This window comes from Geotrypetes seraphini, chromosome 7 (assembly GCF_902459505.1).
Source record: "Geotrypetes seraphini chromosome 7, aGeoSer1.1, whole genome shotgun sequence".
NCBI classification, from domain to species: domain Eukaryota; kingdom Metazoa; phylum Chordata; class Amphibia; order Gymnophiona; family Dermophiidae; genus Geotrypetes; species Geotrypetes seraphini.
This window is the reverse complement of record NC_047090.1, coordinates 180508029-180529711: the sequence shown is the minus strand read 5'-3', so window position 1 is coordinate 180529711 and position 21683 is coordinate 180508029. Positions and strand designations below refer to the sequence as shown.

General features: G+C 44.3%; 1 long non-coding RNA gene across 1 annotated transcript; it reads left to right on the top strand.

Moving 5' to 3' along the window:
• Window positions 1-1872: 1872 nt before the first annotated feature.
• Window positions 1873-20695, top strand: LOC117363403. The gene is made up of 4 exons (XR_004540047.1): window positions 1873-1940; window positions 2031-2134; window positions 13025-13315; window positions 19394-20695. It is a non-coding gene; the product is annotated as an uncharacterized LOC117363403 (long non-coding RNA).
• Window positions 20696-21683: the final 988 nt, after the last annotated feature.

Sequence of the window (21683 nt, the reverse complement as noted above, 5' to 3'; positions counted from 1 at the left end):
GACACCCAAACACTAGGGTGCGGAGGCTCCAGCTTTAACCACTGCGCCGCACTCTCTCGACTGTGTAAACTGCTGTTTACCCAATGAAAAAACTGTAAATTTCCGGTTCATAGTCATTTGCGCGCGAGACTTCAGCGCGCCGACATTGGAGCGCAGACAATTTGGCGGAAGACCTCAGCACGCCGGTGAAAAACTTACTTTTAAAGAGCTCCGACGCGGGGTGTGAGTGGGGAAACCCCCCCAGTCTACTTCATAGTCTTCGCGCTGCCGTTGGGGGGAGGTTTGGGGGGTGGAACCCTCCATTATAGAGTAAACTTAACTTTTTTCTCAATGGCAGCGCGAAGACTATAAAGTCTATAAAGTAAAGTGGGGGGAACCCCCCTCACACCCCATAGAAACATAGAAGATGATGGCAGAAAAGGGCTACAGCCCATCAAGTCTGCCCACTCTGCTTACCCACCCCCTATCTATGCCCTAATGACCCAATTTCTTTATCTTGACCCTCGTAGGGATCCCACATGGGTATCCCATTTATTCTTAAAGTCTGGCACGCTGTCTGCCTCGATCACCTGCACTGTCCGAGCTCTTTAAAAGTAAGTTTTTCGGCGGCGCGCTGGGGTCTTGCGCCAAATTGTCTGTGCTTTAATGTTGGCACGCTGAAGTCTCACACGCTTTTGTCCCGTCACCAGATTTCCTGTGATTTCCCTCCTTTTACTGGTTCTGATTTTTATTTGTAGTACTCGTGATTATTATTCCCCGCACTCTGCTTATCATTCTTTGCCTCTTACTCATTAATAAAGCTGAAGGAGTTTCCTCAGGACACATTAAACCATGAGAAATGGTCCTATTCTTTCTCCATCCCATCGAGACCTTGGAGACATGAATACACAGCAGCGGAGTGTGCTAAATTCTTATTTATGAACACTCGGGGAACCTATGAATTTTAAGTTCTTGCCAAACACTTGAATGCATTTCGCTTGTCCAAAACTCCTGACTTGTGAGATTTGAAAGTTTTCCTTATAGGCAGCAACAGCAACAAAAAACACATGACTGAAAACAAATCTAAATAACTATAACTGATTCCTTCAAATGTTTCTATGGATAATTTATGGTTTATTAAATTTAAAATACCACTTTTTCCTGAGTCCAGAGCAAAGCAGATGTAGCAGCAGGGGGCGTCCGGTTCTTTTGGGCTGTGCGCTTAAACCTCCATTACCTTGGGTCCAAATTTAGACTGTGATCCCTGCAGGGACAGAAAATGACCTACAGTATCTGAATGTACAGTGCTTTGGTAGCCTTCGGGCTTGCAGATGGCATGTAAGAAATTATACACAAACAAGAGGTCGATATTCAAGCGAGGGGCACTTTGCCGTCAGATGCCAAGTGTCTCAACCAGAAATGCAATGCCGGGCAGTGACGTAGCGAGGGTGAGTGGCGCCCCTCCCCCCGCCACGCACACATTCCCCGTACCTTTTTAAGTTCTCCGACGCGAGCAGCATGCCCGCATCAGTGTCAACTCGCCCTTTGGCATCACTTTCCTAGGTCAGTGATGTCAGAGTGCCGATGCTGAGGCGGGCAGCCATGTTGATCATGCTAGAGAAGTAAAAAAGGTGGTATGGGGGAAAGCAAGGGGCGTGCATGCATGGCAGAGGGAGGAGTGGGAGGGGTGCCGAGGAAGAGGGTTTCTGGTGCCCCCAGCAAGATGGTGCCCAGAGAGGACTCCCCACCCCTTATGAAACTACTGATGCCAGTCCGTAATATGTCATTCATACAAGCATAGGAACAGTTGGATAAAGTTTGAAAGTTTGAATGGTAACTAGGGAGTATGAGGTCAGAGTTCTGTTGCCGTGGGAGGTCCCTTTAAAAACAGGAAGTTAACTCTGCTTTCCTCAATTTCTGGAGAGGAGAATGGTCTGTTCAGAATGAAGTGATATTTATTGGTAAGAAAATTGTTTCCTATAAGGGGACTTAAATATTTAAGGGCCTTCAGGGTGTGAATTTAAACTAATTTTTCCACCTTATGGTTACAGGGAGAGATAACCTTGAAAAAACCGTATCAGAACACATGGGTGAAACATGTCGGTTATCCCCGTTCTATGAACTGAGACCAGAAATTGAGCTGATCTAAAGCTAAGTAAATTTATTTTAGCCACTATTTATGAACTATTTAAGTATTTAAACATTAAATTATACAAAAAATTATAAAGAATACAAGCACAAAAAAAGTTTAAGAAAATATAAGGATCCGATGACGAGAGGAGGTATAAAGCCACCTACTATGAAGATTTATTGAGTGGGGAGGTGGCCTCGTTGAGGATCATGTGAGAGATGTTGCAATTAAAAAAGGTTTAAGTATATAAGGTTTGTAATCCCTTATATATTGAGACTGTGAACTACTGATGCCAGGCCATGTTCAGGCATTGACGATGGAATTTCCAGGTGTGCAATACAATACTCCCCTGAAATTCGCGGGGGTTCCGTTCCAGGAATCCCCGGGATATTTGAAAAACCGCAAATGCGGTTTTTTCGCCTGTCAAAAGGCAGGAGAGGGCAGCTGGAGCGCCGGTGGGTGAAGAAAATCACTCGGGGTCTGCTCCGACCGCCTCTTCGTGTAGTTAAGTCGGGCTACACCAATCAGGAGCCGCTTTGACATGCAGCTCCTGATTGGTGTAGCCCGACTTTACTATAGGAAGAGGGGGGTGGTCGGAGCAGACTGCGAATGAGCAAGTCCGCAATTTGCGAACCGCGAATGTGCGGGGGAACGCTGTATTCAGAACTGAACTGTCTACGGTGAGCCGCATAAAGATAGGACTGACTTTGATGCGACCCTTTTTATGCACCTCCCATGGCCAGTTAACTGCGGAATATGCTACTTCTTCTACTATTTATTATTTCTATAGCGCTGCCAGACGCACGCAGCACTGTACATTAAACGCACAAGAAACGGTCCCCGCTCGAAAGAGCTGACAGTCTAATTATGACAGACACACAGGACAAATGGCGAATCTATATATTTTTAGATATGGAATTACAGAGGGAATGATGAGATAGAGAAAGTGGATTGAGACATCCGGGTTTTGCTTCCATCCTCCCTTTTCTGGAGCCATATGGGAACCGTATTAACTGGCAGAACACTGACTCCGCTCCTGGAACGCCCCCAAAAATATCTAGTTTCAAGTTGTGCATTAACTAGACCTTTTCAGTAGCATATTGTTTGACTTTAGGACCACATCCGCTCTCCTCAAACTTGTAAATAAGTTTTTTGGTTTTTTTTAGTTCAAATATTTTTTATGGTTTTATATACATGAGAACTACAGTATAATTGAGAAGCTTCCGAAGAAGCTAAGGAGATAAACAGTGAAAAGGACACCCATCAAGCATATCAGATTGCAGAGGGAAAAATGAAGGACAATGGGAGTAGCATCTAAGATGACAGTGTTTCCTGCCAGTGGGAGCAATCAGGGTGCTGAGAGAGAAGGGAAGGGAATAGGGGCTTGTATGCTGCCTTTTTCATTCAAAGTGGTAGGCCTTGAGGATTAAGTGACTTGCCCAGGGTCACAAGTGGCTGCACTGGGATTTGATCTCACAGCCTCTGGGTGCAGAGGCAGCAGCAGCTCTACCGAGAAGAGCCTCAGCCCTTCCTCGGACCAGTTGAGCAGTAATGACATAATGTCATGGGAGGACCATATAGGCCAGGCATTCAGGACATGGACTTACTGAGCGCACACGTGGGTATAAAGACCACGCCCGGGAAGATCAGTACCATGTGGCAGCTAGTGGCCCAGAGTGGAGCAGTGAGCCACAGCGTGACTGGAAGGATGAGGCAAATATCTTCTGAGATCTGGGAAGGGATGTTATAGAAATGGAAGTAACGAGTGTTGAAATATTAAAGTAAATATTTGAAGAGAGAAGGAGGAGATGCTCACGCATCTCATTAAACTCTGGAATTCGTTGCCAGAGAGTGTGGTGAAATCAGTTAGCTTAGCGGGGGTTTAAAAAAGGCTTGGGCAATTTCCCAAAAGAGAAGTTCATAGGCCATTAATGAGATGGCTTGGGGAAATCCACTGCTTATTCTTAGGATGAGCAGCATAAAATCTGTTTTACTACTTGGGATCTAGGTAGGTGCTTGGGACCTAAGTTGGCCACTGTTGGATACTGGGCTTGATGAACCTTCAGTCTGTCCCAGTACGGCAATTCTTATGTTCTTTTGTTCTTATTAGAACCAGAAAAGAGAACTGTAAATATGTACTATAGTTACACCCTCTTGTGAACATCTGTGAGCTTATTTTTCCCTGTTACAGTGAAAGAGAAATTTGTTTAATATTCTGGCGATGTGTGGCTTGTGAGTTTTGACACAGATGACTGTGGTAGGCCTCTCCGGCCTACCAGAGACCCTTCCGACCCTGGCCTATGCCCTGAACTATAAATTTAATTACGGGCTCAGTCCCCTCATGCTTGACAGGGCCTCAAGATAAGGCGCAGATGAACTTTTCTGCAGGGCTGGGATTACGCAGAGTATAGCTAACCTCAGTGCATGAAACCACCACCACCACCATCACCAATCTGCAATATGCAACTGCATTTGAAAAACACCAGAAATAAATATGAAAACAATACTTTAACAGTAAATCAGCCTGGCATTGCCAACGATGGCAAATGAAGCACAAATCAAGCCTTCATGTGTCTCTAAAGCAGGGGTCTCAAAGTCCCTCCTTGAGGGCCAGAATCCAGTCGGGTTTTCAGGATTTCCCCAATGAATATGCATGAGATCTATGTGCATGCACTGCTTTCAATGCATATTCATTGGGGGAAATCCTGAAAACCCAACTGGATTGCGGCCCTCAAGGAGGGATTTTGAGATCCCTGCTTAAGGGAATATAATCCTTGATCTTCTAAAGGAGGGGAGGGTTGCGACCAACTTTATAGAAAAAGAACATAAGAACATAAGCAATGTCTCTGCTGGGTCAGACCTGAGGTCCATCGTGCCCACCAGTCCGCTCACGCGGTGGCCCAAAGGTCCAGGACCTGTGCAGTAATCCTCTATCTATACCCCTCTATCCCCTTTTCCAGCAGGAAATTGTCCAATCCTTTCTTGAACCCCAGTACCATACTCTGCCCTATTACGCCCTCTGGAAGCGCATTCCAGGTGTCCACCACACGTTGGGTAAAGAAGAACTTCCTAGCATTCGTTTTGAATCTGTCCCCTTTCAACTTCTCCGAAGCCCTCTTGTTCTTTTATTATTTGAAAGTTTGAAGAATCTGTCCCTCTCCACTCTCTCTATGCCCTTCATGATCTTGTAAGTCTCTATCATATCCCCTCTAAGTCTCCTCTTCTCCAGGGAAAAGAGTCCTAGTTTCTCCAATCTTTCTCTATCTATCTATCTCTATTTCTGTCTCTCTCCCTTTCTCTCTCTCTTTCTGTCCCTCTCTACTCTCTCTATGCCCTTCATGATCTTGTAAGTCTCTATCAGTTCCCCTCTAAGTCTCCTCTTCTCCAGGGAAAAGAGTCCCAGTTTCTCCAATCTTTCTCTGTCTCTCTCTCTATTTCTGTCTCTCTCCCTTTCTCTCTCTCTTTCTGTCCCTCTCTACTCTCTCTATGCCCTTCATGATCTTGTAAGTCTCTATCATTTCCCCTCTAAGTCTCCTCTTCTCCAGGGAAAATGCAATTTTCAAAAACGAAGTGATTTCTTTGCTTCTGTGTGTGAGACGTATGATTCAGCTGACAAAACAGACATTAAAAATGCAACGTCCCTCAATATTATCATTCATTACAAATAAATCACATTGCAAAGAGCTGCAGTGCTCGTTTTTTTCTTGGAGAATAGCGGGATCTTCATTTAAATACTCAGCTATTTATTTTGGGGTGGATATTCAAAGCGATTTAACTGGGCAGGAGCGGCTCCTACCTAGTTGCTTGTGTGGGGTTTTCTACTGATATATAGGGCCTCTTTTACGAAGCCGTTTAGCGCGGGCCGCTGCGGTAACGGCCCCGAAGCCCATAGAGATTTAAAGGGCTTCGGGACTGTTGCCACGCGGCTTTGTAAAAGATGCCCATAGTGGCACTTAACTGGTTCATGCCACTGAACATTAGCAACATAAAAGGCTCCTTTTACAAAGGTGCGCTAGCATTTTTAGCTCCCGCAAACTACCACCTGCTCAAGAGGAGGCGGTAGCGGCTAGCACATGCGGCATTCTAGCCATTATCTATCATTATTTCCAGCAGTTTTAAACTAAACTAAACCTTAAGTTTGTATACCGCATCATCTCCACAGAAGTAGAGCTCGGCACGGTTTACAAGAATTGGTATAGAAAGGAACTACAATGGAAAGTAGAAGGACTTAGAAAGAGAGGTTTAGAGGGAATTAGTATTTCGATGCATTAGTATATCATTGCATTTTGGAGAAGAGCCAAGTTTTCAGGTTGGGTTGTAAGGGATATGTGATGGAGTTTAGTTCTAGGTTTGTTATGGTTGGGGTTTTGTGTCTTTCTAGAAGTAAGAATTTGGTTTTGTCTTGGTTCCGTTTTAATTTGTGGTCTCTCATCCATTTTGACACTGTTTCCAGTGCAATGTGTAGTTTGTTTGTTGTGTTGGGGGTGGTTTGGTCAAAAGGCAAGAGGATGGTGATGTCGTCTGCGTAGCTGTATGACGTTATAACCTTGTTTGTTAAAGAGTGTTGGCGATAGTGGGGAGCCTTGGGGGACTCCACAAGGGTTGTTCCAGGATTCTGATTGTTCATTGTTTGCTTTTACTCTGTATCTTCTTGAGTGGAGGAATCCTTCGAACCAATTGTAGACTTTACCTGTGATTCCTATTGCCTCCAGTATTTGTAGTAGGATGTTGTGATCTACTAGGTCGAATGCTGCTGTGAGATCGAGTTGTATGAGAAGCATTATTTTGCCATTGTGTTGTTTGGCTGTGTCTAGGAGAGAGACTAGTAGTGTTTCTGTACTGTACTTGCCTCTGAAGCCTGATTGTGAGGGGTGAAGAATGTTGTGGGTTTCTAAGTATTCAGTGAGAAGTTTTGCAATGAGGCCTTCCATTAGTTTGAAGTATAGCGGTATTGAGGCTATAGGTCTCTAATTGGATGGCTGATCTGTTGCTCCCTTTGGGTCTTTCAAAATAGGAGTCATGATGATTTCGGCGACTTCTTGTGGAAATTGACCCTCTGTGAGCATGTAACTAATCCACTGCATGAGGTGGGTGTGCAATCTAATGCTGGCTGCTTTTAACAGGTATCAAGTTTCAAGTTTATTTAACTCTTGATATATCGCCTATTTTAAATATTCTAAGCGATGTACATAATATAATAAAACATAGAAACATTAAGTTCAACGTGGAGAAATGCAAGGTAATGCATTTAGGCAGTAAGAATAAGGAATACGAGTACAGAATGTCAGGTGCAAGTCTGGGAAAAAGTGTACAAGAAAGGGATCTGGGTGTACTGATAGATAGGACCCTGAAGCCGTCAGCACAATGCGCGGCAGCGGCAAAGAAGGCAAATAGAATGTTGGGCATGATAAAGAAAGGAATCTCGAGTAGATCGGAGAAAGTTATAATGCCGCTTTATAGGGCAATGGTCAGACCCCACTTGGAATACTGCGTCCAACATTGGTCTCCCTACCTAAAGAAGGATATAAAACTGCTGGAGAGGGTGCAGAGACGAGCAACTAAACTAGTGAAGGGTATGGAGAAACTGGAATATGAGGATCGACTTAAAACACTGGGATTGTTCTCCCTTGAGAAAAGGAGACTGCGTGGGGATATGATCGAAACCTTCAAAATACTGAAAGGAATCGACAAAATAGAGCAGAGAAGATTATTTACATTGTCCAATTTGACACGGACAAGAGGACATGAAATGAAGCTAAGGGGGGACAAGTTCAGGACTAATGTCAGAAAGTTCTGCTTCACACAGAGAGTGGTTGGCATCTGGAATACTCTCCCAGGGGAGATTATTGCAGAATCGACAGTCCTAGGCTTCAAAAGCAAACTAGATGCATATCTCCTTGAGAGAGGCATATAAAGTATGGTTGGCTATAAAATAAACCAGGTGTATACCTGGCAGGGCCTCCGCGTGTGCGGATCGCCGGACTTGATGGACCGAAGGTCTGATCCGGAGATGGCGCTTCTTATGTTCTTATGTTTATGTTCATTAATATGGGGGACAGTGGTTGAGGTCGCAGGCTGCATGATTGTATTTTTTGTAGAGTTTGTCTAGGTTGTGCCATTGTGTGTCTGGAAAATTTGACCAGTTTCTGTCTGCTGCGTAGGCCTCATTTTCTTTAGGTGATATCGAGATTTCGTCGAGGTGGTTTGGGGTCCCAGTGAAGGTGTTGATATTTTGTTTCTGAAGAATTCAGCCAATTGATTGGCTGTGGGGGGCGGGACGGTTTTGGTGGCCAGGTAGGGTTTGGTGTCTGTGAGTTCCTTTAGTAATTTGAAAAGTTTTTTGATGTCTTGGATTTCTATGCCTATCTGTTTGGTGTAGTATGCCTTTCTTTTTTCTTTTAGCTTTTGTTTGAATTGTTTGTTCAGTGTTCTCCAGGTTGTTTTTGTGGGTTCTCGGTTGTTTTTTTCTCCATTCTCTTTCAAGACGTCTGCATTGTCGTTTCAGTTGCAGTAGTTCATTGTCAAACCATTTGTCTGAGCATCTACAGATTCTGGTCTTTTTCTGCGGTTGTGCCATGTCTTCGAGGATGGATGTGCTTAGGGTGCACCAGTGGTTAATGAAGTCCTTGGGGTTTCCATCTTTTATCATGGTGTCTACTTTGTTCCAGAATTTAGGTGGGTCAATCTTTTTGTGTGCTTCGTATGTTAAGCTTTGGTTATTTTGTTTGGTTTTGCCCTGTGTCCAGTTGATTTTGAAGGTGTATATGTAGTGGTCTGACCAGAGGGTGCGTGACTATGTTCTGTTTGTGGTGTGAATTTCTGGTGTGGTGGATTGTTGGGACATGAAGGCTGCTATGTCAGGTTGGTGGCCCTTCTCGTGTGTGGTTTGTGGGTCTAGGATTCTGTAGGATAGGGTTTTGAGGGATCAGAGGTTGGAAGATGTTTTGTTTGGTTGGAAGATTCGTCTTCCAGGTGTAAGTTAAGATTGCCTAGGATTAGGTTGTATGCTGATGTGAGGGAGTTTCTAAGTATAAATTCTTCGAATTCTGATTTTGCTATGTTCCATTTTCCTGGTGTTATGTAACAAAGTAGGCAGGTTAGGGTTCCTTTGAGTGTGGGGCCCGATAATTGGGGTGGAGGTTTTGTCCTGTAGCGCTATATATAGAATATTTTTGGCTAGGATGGCTAGTCCTCCTCCTCGTTTTTTGTCTCTACAAACTACTTGTATTTTGTAGCCTTTTGGGCAAACTTCCGTAATTCTGTGGTTGATGTATGAGGTTAGCCACCTTTCTGTGAGGAAGAGGCGTCCTAGTTTTTCTGTTTCGATCCAGTCCTTTATGATCTCAGTTTTTGGGCCTAGGGCATCTGATGTTCTTATATGCACATTTTATTGATGTAAATTCAGTTTTAGTGTTGTGTGATATTTTTGGGTACATGAGGGATTCTGCTTGGGGGGTGGGTTTGATCCTGGGATGGTTTCTGTTGCTTGTTACTATAATTGGAATTGGTGAGTTATAGTTTCCTTTTGCTTTCTGGAATGTTATGATCAGGAGTAGTAGGGCGATGACTATTTGTTTTCATTTTTTGTGAAGTTGGGAGGTGAGGATTGAGTGGAACGAGTTGTGTTTCTTTTGGTGTTTTCACTGGTGATTTTTGTGGTAGGGCGAGGATTATTTTGTTGAAGGGGGTCTTTTTTGGTATAGTTTGGTGTCAAAGGGCTGCCCAGATGGTTCGCCGTCAGGATTTGTCCTATTTTTTGGGTGTCCCTCAAACAGGGTTGAAGAGGTGCAGGAGCTCTGTAGTGGGCGGAGGCAGGCTCGATTCTCATGTCTGGCGTAGTGTTGCGCAGAGTGAGAAGGGGCCAGATGGAGGGAACCTTCCTTCTTCCTCTGCCTTGCTGTTCTTGTGATACAGGCCTTGCTGGAAGAAAAGTTCTTCAGTTGCAAATGGGAGCACATGGCATCTTGAATGTAGAGGCCGTGATGTCAGAAGAGCGCCGAGGCCGGCGCAAGCAGTAGGTGGAAGGTGTTGCTTATACTAGTGAACATTTAAAGCGATACGTGAGGGGCAGGGGGGGTTCTCAAGCAGTGGGGAGAAGCAGGGGGCGTTCAAGCACTGGGGACGAGCAGGGACACACGGCGCAGTGATGCCTGGCGCCAACCTCCCCAGCTATGCCACTGTTCAGGGGTGGGCATTTGTGCTTCTTGAGGGTTTTCGGGACAGCCCTAATAAATACTCGTGAAATAAACTTACTTTTGAGAGATTGTGCATGTCCATTGGGAATGTCCCAAAACCCTGACCATATGATGGTGGCCCTTGAGGACCAGCGCTTCCCACCTCATTCTGTACGCCAGCAGTTTACAGATCCTGATCACTCTTGTTGGTGCTAAGGTAATTTTTCAGCAACAGTTCCAATATCTTCTCAGCTTGGCATCCTCAATATGCAAATTGGCAGCAGCAAATCAGCCTCCACAGAAATCAAACTGCAAATGATGTATTCAGCTGCAGCGCAGAGCGCATTGCAGATCGCTCTGGGATATTACTTTGAAAGGGATATTGGATTAAGATGCTTCTGACAGACAGTGAAATTCATGAAGTAGCCTGGATCAGTCTTATAAGAATAGATAACTGATAACCTACAGAGCAAATCTGCCTCGTTATTAAATAAGCAATGGGTGGGGGAGGGGAGCTGGGACAGCAGCACACCGGGATGCGACTGTCGTGGCTTAGTGGCTATCGACATACACACCCTGCTTCCCTGAAAGAGCCAGGCTGGCAGGTACGGCGACCCCCCATTCACCAGCCACGAAGGCGGATCTGAAATACGTACCAGCCTAGAAGGCTCGAAGACTTTCAGACCTACCTGGTCTATACTTTCAGGGCGTTTTTCTGAATGCATGTCTTCTGAATGCCCTGGAATCCTCTCCTGAAATTTTTAGGAATCTGCAGAAAGAGAGGCAGGTCTGTTATAGGCTATGCAGTTTTCTGGAGCTGATGAGAGAGCCATAGAATTTGGGGTACACAACGAACCAGGAAATATGACAAAAGTGACTTCAGAAATATTCTTTACTTCTTCGTGTCATTTTGTACTCTTTAGAACTCTCTGGTAGCATAGAAACATGATGGCAGATAAAAGGCCAAATGGCCCATCCAGTCGGCCCATCCACAGTAACCACTATCTCTTCCTTTCTCGAAGAGATCCCACGTGCCTATCCCAGGCTTTCTTATAGAAACATGATGGGCTCTTCAGCTTGGAGAAGAGATGGCTCAGGGGTGATATAATAGAGGTTTATAAAATATTGAGTGGAGTGGAAAGGGTAAAATCCACCGCTTATTCCTAGGATAAGCAGCATAAAATCTGTTTTACTACTTGGGATCTAGCTAGGAACATGTCTGTCTCACAGCAGACTGTGGACTTTTCCTCCAGGAAATTGTCCAAATCGTTTTTAAGACCCGCTACATTAACTGCTCCTACCACATCCTCTGGCAACACGTTCCAGAGCTTAACGATTCTTTGAGTGAAAAAATATTTCCTCGTATTGGTTTTAAAACTATTACTCTGTAACATCATCGAGTGTCCTCTAGTCTTTGTAAATCTTGATGCAGTGCAAAACCGATCCACTTGTCCCCGTTCCACACCACTCGGGATTTTGTAGACTTGAATCCTATCTCCCCTCGACCATCTCTTTTCCAAGCTGAAGAGCCCTAACCTCTTAAGGCTTTCCTCCTGCAAGAAGAGTTCCATCTCCTTTATCATCTTGGTCGCGTTGGTCGCTTCTGCGTGTGCAAAAAAAATTAATAGAGAAAAACGCATACAATTCTCTTAAATGGGAAAACAAAAAATTAGAAAAAGTTATTTTAAAGACACGAAAATATCACTTTCAAAGTTTCAAAGACTTAAAAACATACGAATCGCCTTACTAGACCAATGGTCCATCTAGCCCAGTACCTGGCAAAAACCCAAATAGTAGCAGCATTCCAGCGCTGAGATTGTGATGTCATAAAGCCTCATTCCACCAACGTCTAAGAAATCCAAAGAGGAGCAGAGCTGAGTGTGATGTCATAATGCCTCATTCCACCAATAAGAGCCAACTTCATCAATGATGTCACAATGGTTCGATTGTCCTACACTTGGCTCACATAAGAACATAAGAGTTGCCATACTGGGACAGACCGAAGGTCCATCAAGCCTAGTATCCTGTTTCCAAAAGTGGCCAACCCAGGTCCCAAGTACCTATCAGATATCCAAAGAGGAGCAGAGCTGAGTGTGATGTCATAATGCCTCATTCCACCAATAAGAGCCAACCTCATCAGTGATGTCACAATGGCTTGATTGTCCTATACTTGGCTCACATAAGAACATAAGAGTTGCCATACTGGGACAGACCGAAGGTCCATCAAGCCTAGTATCCTTGTTTCCAACAGTGACCAACCCAGGTCCCAAGTACCTAGCAGATATCCAAAGAGGAGCAGAGCTGAGTGTGATGTCATAATGCCTCATTCCACCAATAAGAGCCAACCTCATCAGTGATGTCACAATGGCTTGATTGTCCTATACTTGGCTCACATAAGAGTTGCCATACTGGGGCAGACCGAAGGTCCATCAAGCCCAGTATCCTATTTCCAACAGTAGCCAACGTAGGTACCAAGTACCCAAGTAGTAAAAACAGATTTTATGCTGCTTATCCAGCTTCTTCTGAGGCTCAGTGGAAGTGATTGGCAGTCATTCTTTCTAATACATTATTTTTCTTATCCGTAATGTGATGATTTGTTTAAACTTTTACTTTAATGCAATCTACCTAGAGTCCTTGTTAGTTACACATCATAGAAATGTAATATTAAATTAGATAGCAAAACGCTAAGAGCAAGAAAAATCATTTCTAAAACTCAGAGCACCTCATTCTGTTTTGTTAGTGTTTCTAGGAGCAGGTGATGCCGAAGGCACAGAGAATGAAATGCTCTGCTTCGTATTTGAAAGTACGAGTGGTCTCAGCTTCTGGGTCGGCAGGACCTTCAAAATGCAGCGTTTTCATCCCAGGGATAGAAGTGCCTCACGATGCCAATCCCCCCAAAGTCCCAGTCTGAATCCAATCAGCTCAGGGGGTCCACTTGAGCAAACGCAGGGGAGGGCGTACGGCTGCTTTTCTTGAAGGGTTTCAGCCTTGCTGCTTTTTCTGAATCAGCTACAGGGCCGCTCGTTAGTAGGTAAGTGATATTGGGCTAACGAGCCCACAGCCAGACACAGTGACTGCAGGAATGTTAATGAAATATGTTCTAGCCTCTCTTTCCAAACTGATTTCAGCCATCCATGTATTTTTTATGTAAGCGGAAAAAAAAAGTGTCTGGAAAATGTCACCTAAGAAGGCAAAGCAGTGAAGAAAAGGGTTATGGCAGGGGTAGGGAACTCCGGTCCTCGAGAGCCGTATTCCAGTCGGGTTTTCAGGATTTCCCCAATGAATATGCATGAGATCTATTTGCATGCACTGCTTTCAATGCATATTCATTGGGGAAATCCTGAAAACCCGACTGGAATATGGCTCTCGAGGACCGGAGTTCCCTACCCCTGGGTTATGGAAACAGGGCACCTCTGTCTTTTCAGAGTCCATCACAAAACACACAGGCTCACATTCAGACCATGGGAGATCGCTGGTGATCCAGCCTGATCCAGCCACCAGCATTGAATTTCTGGTCTATTTTTGGCCAGCCGAGAAATAGATGGCTATGCCAATATTCAGTGGATAGCCAGCTAAGTCTCAGCGGCCAAAGATATACCATCCTTTTAGCCAGTCACTGGCCAACCTGCTAAGCCGGATATTCAGCGTGAGATAACTGTTGTCACAACCCGTGCTCCTGATAGGCGCAGCGAGCCTGGTATACTGCGACTAATTCTGCTCTCAGCATGTTCCTTCCAACCAAGGAATCCTTCAGGCTACCTAGGCACCGACATAGGGTGAAAATATCAGGAAAAATGGTCCCAGTGAAAATAGGTAATGAAAATCACACACACCCAGCAATGTCCAAAATCCAAATATACTTTTATTCCTGACCCTGAGTCAGGCGGTTAGGATGTTATCAGGAAGATGCAATAATGTTAACACCTTTGTTCAGGGAGAAAACATAAATGTTGAGCCAACCTGCCTGTCCTGGTTTCACCAATGTTAGTCTGCTTCTTATTTTCACAAAAATGGGAAAACAAACACAAGCCAGTCTTTTGGCTGGACTTTGGTCTTTGCATCTCAGTCCTCTTCACCAGCCTTAAATAGTATAACTAATTATAACAAGGCTCTCTGCCTTTGAAGTAGCAGCAGAGAGAAACACTCAACATACGTGCTGCATAAAGGAAAAAAAATGAAAGGGGGCAGATGCTGATGGAAGTGGGAGGAAGGGAGAGAAGAGAATGAAATGCCAGACCATGGGGGGGGGGGGGGAGAGGGAAGGGAAGGGAAGGAGAGGAGAGAGATGCCAGACCATTGGAGGAGGGAAGGGGAGAAGATGGATGCCACACCAATGGGAAGGGGGGGAGGGAGAGATGGATGGGAGAGGCAGACAATTTCTGGAAGAGGCATAGAAAGAGAGCAGATGCCATATGGAAGAGGCAGAGAGAGGACAGACAGTGGAAGAAAGAGAATGATGAGAAGATGAGGAAAGCAGAAACCAGACAACAAAGGTAGAAAACAAAATTCTATTTGTTTTATTTATTTATTTTTGCTTTAGGATAAGGTATTATTGTAACTGTGTTGATAATCGTTTATTAATAGAAAATGGAAATAAGATGATACTATTTATTGAACTAATTTTAATACATTTATTTTACTACTTTAGAGACCATAACTCCTTTCCTCAGGTCAGGACAGGGATATTGTAACAGCAGTATAGTTTACTGATCTGAAGAAAGAGGTTTTAACCTCTGAAAGCTAAGTGAGAAATGTATTAGTCCAATAAAATTGTGGGCACTAAATTTTCTTCTCGCCATGCCCCATGCCGCCTACCCATATGGAAAATATAAATTGGTTGGCTTCCCAAAGCCCTGCCAGCTGAAGATCTCTTCCTCTAGGAAGGAAGGGGAGTTTTGTTCAGAGATGTTTGGAGGTTGCTTAGAAGAAAAACTGTACACTGGCACTGGTATGGTAATCTTTATTTGTTCTGAATTTTAAAATAAAAGAAATAAAGTGGAAATAAAGAAGTAAATAAGAAAATGGGTAAATACATGAGGCGGGGCATGGTGGAGTGGGGGCAGGGTAGAGCAGGGGCCATCGACAAATTAATCCTGCCCTGGGCCCCACAGTATCTATTTCTGAGAAGAAAGAAAACCTACCATGTAAACACCGTTCCTTCTAAGCTGAGTGGGTCCTCCAACTGCATTGCTACCAGTAGGGGGCGGTGCTTCAAAATTGTGTTTTCAATAAATGGAGAGAAGCAGGCTCTCTGATGTCCTGCAGAACTTGCCTGTCCCTCACTATTGAAAATGTGATAGGGAAACAGCACCCCCCCCCTCTTCCCAACAACTTATTATTATTTCTATAGCGCTCCCAGACGCACACAGCGCTGTATTTTAAACCCACAAGAGACAGTCCCTGCCTGAAAGAGCTTACAATCTAATTATGACAGACACACAAGACAAAAGGGTGATGGAATTAGAAGGGGAATGATGAGGTGGATTAGTTGGGGGACTATGGAGGGAATGACCAGCAGAAATGGGTGCTTTAAAAGTTGGTTAGGACCTAAATGCAGTTTCAGCCTGGTTTTGAATACCGCCAGAGATAGCAAGCCAGGCAGGTTATCCCAGGCATACGGCACAGCGTGGTAGAAGGGATAGAGTCGGGAGATGGCTGTAGAGGAGAATGGTACCCCCAAGAGAGACTTGTCCAATGAACGGAGTTTTGGGGGGGATTGTAGAGAGAGATAAGAGAGGAGGGATACTGAGGAGCTGCAAAGTGACTGCATTTGTAAGTCACTTAGAGGAGTTTGAACTGGATGGGGAGCCAGTGAAGCCACTTGAGGGGAGGGGGTAACATGAGCTTAACAACACTGGCGGAATATTACATTACATTACAATAATGGCTTCTATTCCGCTTGTACCTTGCAGTTCTAAGCGGATTACATCAAAAAGATAACTGGTCATTTCCAGGAAGAGGAATACAATTAAAGATTTTGGGCCTAATACATCAAAACGATAGCTGGACGTTTTCAGGAAGAGGAATACAATTAAAGGCGTTAGGTCTAAATAAATTTTGAAGGGAGGATACTAAGAGGGGGAGAGAGGGGAAAAGAGAGGGGGTTAGGAAATTAGGATGAATTTCTTGAATAGTATGGTTTTGATTTCTTTTCGGAAAGTTTTGAGGTCAGTTGAAGCTGTCAGTAGGTTGGTGATGGAGGGGTCCAATTTAGCTGCATGTGTTGCTAGTAAGTTGTCGTACATCTTTTTGCGTTTAGTTCCTTTAAAAGGGGGGAAGGAGAAAGGGGATTGGGTTCTCCTCTGTCTGGAAGAGAGGTTCCTATTTAGGCGGTTGTTTAGGTGGGAGGGTGCCGTTCCGTTTAATGTTTTGAATAATATGCAGTATAATTTGAATTGGATTCGGGCTTGTATTGGAAGCCAGTGTGAATCTAGGAAGGCGTTGGTGATGTGGTCAGATTTTCCAAGGGAATAGATCAGTCTGAGGGCAGTGTTCTGGACGGTCTGTAGTTGTTTTATTAGGTATGTGGGACAAGGAAGGTAGAGGATATTGCATTAGTCCATTAGACTTAGGACTAGGTATTGGACTATGAGTCTGAATTGTTCTTTTTCAAAGAATTTTCTGATTTTGCGAAGGTTGCGCATGGTGAAAAATGCTTTTGTGTGTGATTTTGTTGATTTGCATCTGAAGAGTGCAACCTCTGTCTACTGTTACTCCAAGGAGTTTGAGAGTGGGTTGTATGGGATATTTGGTGGTTTTTATTTCTAGTTCAGTTATAGAAGGGGTTTTGTCCTTTTCAAGCAGTAGAAATTTAGTTTTGTCTGGGTTGAGCTTCAGTTTGTGATCTGTCATCCATTTTTCCACTGTTTCTAGAGTTTTTACCAGGTTATCTGTTGTAGTGGGGTCTTGTGAGTCAAAGGGGAGGAGTATGGTTATATCGTCTGCATAGCTGAATGAGGTTACTTCGAGTTTGTCTAATAGGGTACCAAGGGAGGAAATGAAGAGATTGAAGAGCATGGGTGACAGTGGTGAGCCTTGAGGTACTCCGCAGGGATTGGTCCAGGGTTCCGATATGAGATCCTTTGTTTTTACTCTGTGACATGAGAAATGAGACATGCAGCAGAATTCTGCACAGATTGAAGGGGAGAGAGATGGCTTAGCGGAAGACCCGTGAAAAGCAAGGGACAAAAGCGTGGTTGAGGGTCTTGGCAGCATGTTCAGAGAGGAAAGACCTGATTTTGGCAATGTTGTAGAGAAAGAAACAACAGGATTTGTCTGTTTGTTGGATATGTAGAGAGAAGGGAAAAGACGAGTCAAAGATGACCCTGAGGATGAGAGCTGACAAGGCAGGGAGGATGAAGGCATTATCCACTGAAATAGAGAACAGAGGAAGGGGAAGGAGGGTTTAGGACACATGTGTCAAACACAAGGCCCACCTGGCCATTTTATGCACCCTACGGTGACTGTGCACCTGACACTACACTGTAGTGAAACCCTCTCCAGGAACCTCCTTGAGTCCCGACTCCCCCACCTACCACCTCCCCGCTGCTGAAATTTAAAATTTTCGGGCAGCTGACGGCACAATGAAGCCAGCCTCCTGCCTTTGTTCTGCTCCGGAAGTGTTCTCTCTTTTTTTTTTTTATGTTCATTCATTTTATCAATATACTTACAAGCATTCACTTCTTCTGGAAATACAGAGAATAAGGAAATACAACAAAAAGGAAATTAACTATCTCAAAGTAATACATAATCTCTTCCTCAGACCACAATAAGGCAGGGGAGAACTCGAAAGGCAAGGAGGTCAATTAGAATCATATATATAACAATCAGGCATATGCTTAGCGGGTTATAACAACATCTGCAAATTTAAATTATTTATCCCTGCTTCAATAGAGCAGCTTCTTAGCGTCTAGAAAGGTATTAAGCTGATCCAGTGTCCTGCCTAAGCGGGAAGAGGAAATACTGCAGAAAGAACACTTCCGGGGCAGGCCGACAGCAGAAGGCTGGCTTCGTTGCGCCATCGGCTGCCTGAAGATTTAAAATTTCAGCGGCGGGGAGATGGTAGGTATGGGAGTTGGGAACTGGGGACAGGTCGTACCATAGAATCCAGCTGAGAGAGGAGGGCTGGGGTTGGCAATGAGAGAAAAACATGCTGCACGGACTGCGGGGGAGGGGGGTTGTGAAAGCTGCATGGGCTGAGAAGGGGTGGGGAAGGACAGAGGCTGCACGGGCTGGGGGTTATGAAGGGAGGGAAAGAGATGCTGCCAGTGGGTGAAGGAAGAAAAAAAATAAAATTCTTGGACATAGGTGTGTGGAGGGAAAGAGAGATGGTATACACGGAGAAGAGGGATAATTGTTAGACATGGTAGTGGTGGAGAGGAGGGAGGAAGAAATGTTACACTGAGAGGGAGGAGAGATGACTCTAAGAAGGGAGAGATGTCAGATTCCAGAGAAGGGTGATGGAAGGAGGGAAGAGAGAGATGTTGGACTACTGGAATGGGAAGGAGAGAGAGCACATGGAAATGCATGTAATTTTTCTTGTGAAATGTAGTTATGGAACAGATAAGCCACGAAATCATTTGCAACCTTAGCTAAATGTTGTAAAAAATGTCCCAGTTGCTCATGAAACATTTCACAATGACTTAACCAAAGTATAAGTGTGAGGAGTAGGATTTGAACACTGGTTTTCCTCGGTGTTAGGCCCAGGTTTTCTCCTATGTAGGTTGAATGTCCCCCGACTTCTCATTATAAACATCTGCAGAATCTAAGTGGGTCTTAACCCAGCCAGTAGTGAAGGTCTTCAAGGAACATGAGATGGAGCAGGAAGTTGTGAAGCGACTTTCTTTCCTCCAAGGCAGAAATAAGATCATTCTACAATTTGATAGTAGGAACACTACACTGGCATTGGGGGCAGTATTTGGGGCCAAGATGTTAAACTGAGGATGGGACTGGAGGCGGAATGTCATGTGTCTGGGCTTTCCCAGAAAAAAATATGTTAACCCTAGCCACACGTTGGAGACCACTGAGAGGGTAAAATTTTCATGCCAGCACAAACTGATTTTCACTTATCAGTCCTGGTAATTAAAACAAAACCTTCTTTCCCCTTTAGCAAACTGAAATGAGCAAAGATCTGCTGTTCGCCCAGCCCATTCCATCCAGCCAGAAGCAGCCCACGGGTCAAACTTTCAGCGTGAGAGACAGGAATACAGAGTGGATTATAACGTGCCCAGTGTGTGGAAAGACTTCCAGAAAATCAGAGTGAAAGTGTGATTTACCATTGTTGCAAAGCTTCCCTGCTTTTAGACGGAGAGGGAGATTTATGTTTGACATATGGCGAGCAGATATTACTCTTCCGAAGCTTTGCCACTGAGGTTTCTCTTGTACATTTTATTTGCTCTATACACAGAGGGGTGGGAGGAATAGGCGCGGGGAACCTCTCAATAAATATATAAATTGTTAACAGATCTGAAATGTTGGGGAGTTTTCAAAAGCTATTTGTCAGCCCGAGCTGAAATCGTTCAAAAAGCCATCGTGTTACTAACAAGCCGTGTGAATTAAAGAGCTGCTGGTCAGGAAAGTCAAAGAGCTTAAGCAGGATCTAATCTATCATATGGCCCAACATCTTATAACGGCATTAGTCTTGCCCCTATGTACCTCACTTGACTTCTAATGATGCTGCCGGCATGGGTTGTAAACTCTTTAAAAAATAAAACAGATGTAAAATCCTCTGTCATTCCCTTGGCTGACAATGGATAGATTGTTCTGGAAAATAAGAGTTCCCCTCCCCCCCTCCGATATTCATTTGGATTTGGCCAGCTGACTAAACTCCAATATTCAGTGGGAGATAGCCAACTATCACCAGACTGGCAGATGCGACACAGCTGGTCACTACCGATATTCGGCGATTGGCCAGCTAAGGCTAGCGGCTAGATAGACCTGCCTTTAAAAAACCTACCTTTCACCACTTTGCCTCAGCCAGCCAGTCACTGACTATCGACCTGGCTGACTAAGTCCAAGGCAAGCGAACTGTGACCCGGATATTCAATGCTGGTGATTAGATACGGCCCCGGAATTGAATATCTGGGATCGCTGTGTACTGCGGGAGGTAGCCGGACTGCCTCCCGCGGTCTCAATATTGGGCGCAAAAACTTTAATATTTCTCAGCTACGGTACTGTCTTTCTTCCTACAATGCCTATGAAGTCAGTTCTATAAGTGGGTGCCTCCATATAGAAGCCACAAGGCTATGCAGTAGGAGCCTAGAACAATGGAGAATGGAATGGAACCAACGCACCTAGATTCTATTATGAGGGTAAATCAAAAAGTAAAGGCAAAATATATTTAACGGCTTTAATAGAAGTAACTATGAGCAATTGAACATATCACTTTTCCACATGCAAGACGACACATTTGTTGTATTGTTCAACTAGACTCTGCATTCCTGCAGAGTATAATTTTTTCAGCTTCTAACATAAGAGCATAAGAATAGCTTTACTGGGTCAGACCAAGCCCAGTAGCCCTTTCTCACGGTGGCCAATCCAGGTCACTAGTACCTGGTCAAAACCCAAAGAGTAGCAACATTCCATTCAGAATCTTAAAGAATAGCAAGATTCTGGAATCCCAAAGAGTAACAAAAGATTCCGGAACCCCAAGGAGTAGCAACATTCCATTCAGAATCCTAAAGAATAGCAAGATTCTGGAATCCCAAAGAGTAACAAAAGATTCCGGAACCCCAAGGAGTAGCAACATTCCATTCAGAATCCTAAAGAATAGCAAGATTCTAGAATCCCAAAGAGTAACAAAAGATTCTGAAACCCCAAAGAGTAGCAACATTCCATTCAGAATCCTAAAGAATAGCAAGATTCTAGAATCCCAAAAGAGTAACAAAAGATTCCGGAACCCCAAAGAGTAGCAATATTCCATTCAGAATCCTAAAGAATAGCAAGATTCCAGAATCCCAAAGAGTAACAAAAGATTCCGGAACCCCAAGGAGTAGCAACATTCTCTCTCATGTCCCCCATGTCTTTCTTCTGAAGCCAGGTGAGCACCGCTTCCTTTACTTCATCAAGCTTTGTCTTATGCTTTCCGGGTCGCAGTAATACACCTCTGTCTCGTCACCGGAGACCATTCTCCCCAGATCACTTGGATCTTCTTCATACTATCTCAGGAACTGGGTCACAACCTCCACACACTGTTGCTTGTGCAGATCAGTAAGCTGTTTGGGAAACCATCATGTGCAGACTTTCCTGTATCCCAAGTCATCATGCAGTATGGTAGATGAAGATCCATAGCTGATATCCAAATTTGCAGCCAACTGAGACACCGTTATCCGTCGTTCTCTAATCAAAGCATCTGCCCAGTCAATGTGCTCTTGTATGTGCAATGTTGATGTGTAACCAGA